Source organism: Octodon degus, unplaced genomic scaffold (assembly GCF_000260255.1).
Source record: "Octodon degus isolate 3935 unplaced genomic scaffold, OctDeg1.0 scaffold00010, whole genome shotgun sequence".
Classification (NCBI taxonomy): Eukaryota; Metazoa; Chordata; class Mammalia; order Rodentia; family Octodontidae; genus Octodon; species Octodon degus.
In genome coordinates, this window is record NW_004524586.1 from 25,614,205 (window position 1) to 25,619,889 (window position 5,685).

Genomic DNA, 5,685 nt, shown 5'->3' on the forward strand with positions numbered 1-5,685 from the left:
TTTTTTTTAATTTTTATTTTTATTTTTTTGTGGAACCAGGGATTGAACTCAGGTCTTTACACTAGCCAGGCAAGTGCTTGTTCTACTGAGCCATCTCTCTGGCCCCATAATCAGCTAAATTAGATAGAAATACTATAGGCAGTCAGAGCGGGCCAGGCCCTCAAGGAAACAATATGGAAGACAAGGTGACTTTGCAAATTGGAAGAGACAGATACTCCCTCTATGGGCCAGATCTCAAGACAAAAGAGTAAATAAGTACAGCTAAATAACTTACCTAGGGATGGGAATCGATGATTGATATACTTTTTTTTGCAGAACTGGGGATTGAACTCAGGCTATTGCCCTTGCACTTGCCAAGCAAGTGCTATTCTACTGAGCCATCTCCCTGGCCCATAACTGATAATCTAAATAGGTGTTAATCACCTTGAAAGAACCAAAATGAGTCACTAACTCAACCCCCAACAGGAAGAGACCCTGTGCTGTATTTATGCCCCCTTGCTCTGTGACTTGCTTCCTCATTTGTTATTGGACTTAACCAATTTTACCTGAGCAATGGTGCTTGTAACCTTATTGGTTGGCCATAGTTTTGTCCCACCTCATGCCCACCTAAGTGAGTTATCATGTTCTCCACCATCTTAGGCCTGCTTCACTGCATGGTTTTATTCTATGAAAGTCCCTGGAAGAGACAGCTTCCACTGGGGATAACCAGCTAGGGCCCCCCTCTGTCCCTCTCTAGGACAGGCGCTTTCTTTCCCTCAACAAATATTCTGCTCTTAACCTCTGTTTGTTCCTAAAATTCATTCTTTGGTTTTAGAGAACACGAACTAGTCCCAGGTACCTTTTAGGTCGGGAGTTTCATTTCCCCAATATCCTCCCTCCTTGCTTAGTGTCCCTGCCCCTAGTAGGTGGTCCACTCCCTGGAGCAATTTAGGCAGGCAGCCAGGGGCCAGGCCCTCAAGGAAACAAGGGCCTCAAGGGAGCAGTCCCATGTGGCCAAGGCCCTTAGGGGCCATCTTTGTCTCTGACTCACAGAAAGCATTCAGAGCCAGGCATGGTGGTGCACACTCATTTATTCCACACTTAGGCTAAGGTAGGATTGCTGCAAGTTTGAGGCCAGTCTGGACCACACAGAGAGTTCAAGACCAGCCAGGACTACATAATGAGACCCTGTCTCAAAAAAAGAAAAGGTAATGGTTGATACATTGTGGCAACTTGGGAAGTTTAGAAGTTTTAACTAAGTGGCTCAGTAGGGGTCCTGAGTTCAATCCCAGGTACAGCAATAAATTAATAAATAAGTGACTCAGTAGAAAGAAAGGAAGAAAGAGAAGAAATGGATGAGGATAGAGACAGTTACAACAGAAAGGGTTGAGGAGGTGGTGATGGGTGTGGAGAGAGCAAAGAGGACAGGCTGTGTCTAGCTCTGAGCCATAACCATCAAGGTTGGAGGTGGGAGGTTATTTCTGGGAAGACAGATGACTGCAGTTGATGCCTACCTCCCTCCTATTTCGACACTTTGTGTCCTTAGACCTGTCAGACAGGTTCCTCAGGGGAAAGGGGAAAGTTGTAGGGGTGGGTGAGGAAGGGGAGGATTTACTACCCAAGCCTTGGCTACCTGGCAGACCTCTGTGTTGGTAGGTGGAGCTGGGGGTGGAAGCTGAAGACCTAATTCAAATCCTGGCTCTGGCCTTCTAGCTGGGAAACCACATCCACCTTGCCTCTTTTCTCTGGCAGGTTTTCTCAGAGATCAAGAGGAGCTGAGCAAGCTTTCCTCTCCGCCTCTCCCAGTAAAGACTTGAATTTGAAAAAAGTCTGTAGGCAAAGTTTACTGCTAAGGACAGCCTGGGTTCCCCGACCACCTCCCATTGCAAAGATTTGTCTGAAGGGCTGGCAGAGCTCAGCTTACAGCTGCACTTGTGGCTATCATTTGGCTATGATTTGTCATAGTCAGAGGATGCAAAGCGGAAGTAGCAAAGGAGGCATGAGGAGGCGGCGGCTGCAATGCCTGGAAGAACTGGGCCAAAGCTTCCAGAGTCCCCTCCCCATGGAGTCCCCAGGGCGTGCCACAAGCTGTACCAGTCTTGCATACTGCAGCTGCACAGGGAAGCTCATTAAGACTCAGTGAACAAAGTTTTTATTGGGGGCCAGTGACATACCTAGCCACCATCTGCCTAAATCCAAGCCACATTCCCAGCGCTGGGCAAGGGCCACAGGGCACCCTCTGTGTAGTCGCTTCCATCTTTTCTGGGGATGGGGGAAACACTGGTAAAATCTGTGTTTCCAGGCACCAGCTGAGGCCAGACTTTACTGTCCAACCTTCTTAAAGATACCAGTCCCAGGCCTGCTTTGTTGTTTCTTTTCTCCACTCCCTGCTCACTCCCTGGTCCCCAAGAAAAAAAAAATTATCATTAATACATATTGAGAAAATGCCCAAACCTTTCTGTTCATGTAGACTAGGGACCCAGCATCTTCCACAAATAGTTCACTTTGTTTTGTTGAGACAGAGTCTCACTGCCGAGTTCAGGGTGGCTTTGAACTGATTACATAGTCCAGGCTAGGTTGAAACTCTCAACAATCCTCCTGCTTTAGCCATCTGATAGGAATGCTGGGATTATAGGAGTGCATCACCATGCCTGGAGTGGCTCTTTTAGAAGAATTGCTTCTATCACTGAATTTTTTTGTTTTTGTTGATACTGGGGATTGAACCAGGAGCTACTGAACTGCATCCCCAGCCCTTTTACTTCTATTTTGAGAAAAGGTTTGGTTAAGTGGCCCAGGTTGACTTCAAATTTGCCACCCTCCTGCTTCAGTCTCCTGAGTAATGCTGGGATTGCAGCACACACCACCATAATCCTGTGTTGGATGGAACCTGGGATGGAGGTGTCAGCCATGGAAGCTCCTAGGGTGGTAGCTCCGTTCATAGAGGGGATTCAGGCTCTTGTGGAGACTCAAAAGGGGTTTAGTCACCTGCTCTCGCACTCCTGACAATTAATTGGCTTTCAGCATATTTAAAGCTTCTAGAGTACCCCCAGGAGGAAGTTGTACCTGATGCCCTAGTTTTAGGATGTTGATATTGGAACCAGGCTAGATCCCAGGCCCCAGGAAGCCAAATTTAGGATTTAGTTGTATTAAAAAAAAAAAAAAAAAAAAAAAAACCAGCAAGGTGTAGTGGTGCACACCTGTAATCCTGGTACTCTGAATCTGAGGCAGTAGGATTACCAAATTCAAGGCTAGCCAAGGCTACATAGTGAGTTCAAGGACACCGTGGAATTTATGGGGAGACTCTGACTCAAAAACAAACAAGTATTCCCTGGCAAGCACAAAGGTCTGAGTTCAATGCCCGGTTCCGCGAAAAAAAAAAAAAAAACAACAAACAGAGAGTCAAGTAGGCAACTCCCCTTCCAACAAACAAGTAAAACATTCAGCAAGAGAAGGTAAGATGGCTCAGTAGAATAAGTGCTTCCCTGGCAAGCGCAAGGGGCTGAGTTGAATCCCCAGTTCCGCAAAATAAATAAATAATCAAATTTTTATTTTAGGACAGTTCAGATCTACAGAAAACCTACTAAAAGTAGTATTCCTGTACCCATGTTCCTCTATTATTATCACTTCCATTTATCAGTATGATGTATTGTCACAACCAAGATACATTAATTGAAGTCCGTCCTTCAGATTTCCACCTAATGTCGTTTTTTCTCTCCATCGCAATGAAGTGCTAGAAGCACAAATTGGATGGTCACAGGATGCGGTGGCCCAGTAATCCTAGCACCCTGAGAGGCTGAGTCAGGAGGATAGCAAGTTCCAGCCTAGCCTGAGCAGCTTAGTAGCTTAGTGAGACTGTCTCAAAATTTAAAAATAAATAAGTCTGGGGATGTAGCTCAGTACAAAGGCCCTGACCATTGCCAGAACCAATAAATAAAAAACTCAGATGGTTGGGAAACAGGCTCCCGGCTCTGTGTAGGCCTCTGAGGAGGCGAATCCAGCGAGTATCCAAACCATCAGAACCGCCACCTTGATGGTGGGCAAGAGCAGAAAGATGCTGCAACATATTGACTACAGGATGAGATGCACCCTGCGAGACGGCCGGGTCTTCATCGGCACCTTCCAGGCTTTCGATGAGCATATGAGTTCTGTCCTCTGTGACTGTGATGAATTCAGGAAGATCAAGCCAAAGAACTCTAAGAAAACAGAAAGGAAAGAGAAAAATGTCCTTGGGCTGGTGCTGCTGCAAGAACCTGGTCTCTATGACAGTGGAAGTGATACAGGGAGAAAAACTGATCTCAGGTGGGTGACCTCCAAACGATAGGGAACCTCCAAATGACATAGGAAAAAATGATCTCTTGACCTGACCTGCACGAGTTTGTGTTCTCTAAAACTGAAGAATGAATTTTAGGAACAAACGGAGGTTATGAGCAGAATATATTTAATGAAGGAAAGAAAAGCTCCTGTCCGAGAGAGGGACAGGAGGGGGGGTCTGACCATGTAGTCCCCCAGAAGCTGTCTCTTCCAGGACTTTCATAGAGGAAAACCATGCGGTGAGGTGGGTCTAAGGTGGTGGAGAAGACATGGGAACTCGCTTAGTTGGGCATGAGATGGGACAAAACTATGGTCAATCAATGAGATTACAAGCACCATTGCTCAGGTGAATTGATTAAATCCAGGACCAAATGGGGAAGCAAGTCACATAGCAAGCAGGAATTAATACAGGACAGGGTCTCTTCCTGTTGGGGGTTGAGCTAGTGACTCATTTGGGCTCTTTCAAGGTAATTGATACTATTTAGAATATCAATCCCTAATGCCCATCCCTAGGGAAGTGTGTAGCTGTGTTTCCTCTTTTTGTCTTGGTCTTGCCACGTGGCCCATTTGGGAGTGTCTGTCTCTTCCAAAAGTTGCAAGGTCACCTTGTCATCCACCTTGTTTCCTTGAGGGCCTGGCCCTATCTGACTGCCTATAATATTTATATCTAACTTGGCTGCCTGGAACAGAAGCACCTCCTCCCAAAGATACTAGCATTGTTGAGTGCCACTTGCTGGAACTGCTGGGGACCCAGGAGTTGGTAGGGCTGCGGGTAGAGGAATCCCAGCTGGTGTTCCCATGCCACAGGCTCCTGTAGGACTTGCTGGGCCAGGGTGTAGGGTTGGCGGGCCATCCCAACAGGGGATGACCCCCACAAGGAAGAGGCACTGCTGTGGCTGCTGCAGCTGCTGCCACAGCTAGTATTGTAGGGGCCTGATCCAGTATCCGCCTGGCTGTGGGGATCCTCCTACACCTATGGGCTGAGGGGCACCGCCTCCAGGAATGATAGGCCCTCCTGGCATGCAACCATCCATGGGTCCCCCAGTGGGGATCCCTCCTGGATCAGGGATTCCTATAGGCATGCCCCCTCCGGGGATGCCTCACCCTCCCTCATGGCCTCCTCACCCAGGAATGCACCCACCAAGACCCTAGACTCATCTTTTTTTTTTTTTTTTTTGTGGAACTGGGGATTGAACTCAGGCCCTTGCACTTGCCAGGCAAGTGCTTATTCTACTGAGCTATCTCCCCGTCCCTATAATAAACCCTTTTAAGAGAATATTTTTTAAAAGAGACGGTTGTCAGATTGAGGTTGGGTGTGGGCAAAGCACCCCTAGAGCAGATGCCATTTAAATTACTCCTGGAGATGATAACACAGTGGAAAGGCCCACATGAAGA

General features: G+C 47.2%; 2 pseudogenes; one reads left to right on the forward strand and one right to left on the reverse strand.

Annotated features, from left to right (window-relative positions):
* Positions 1-3,584, reverse strand: part of LOC111815024 — a 13,037-nt pseudogene extending 9,453 nt beyond the window's left edge.
* A 425-nt stretch (positions 3,585-4,009) lies between these two features.
* On the forward strand, positions 4,010-5,442 carry LOC101581729 (annotated as a pseudogene).
* Positions 5,443-5,685: the final 243 nt, after the last annotated feature.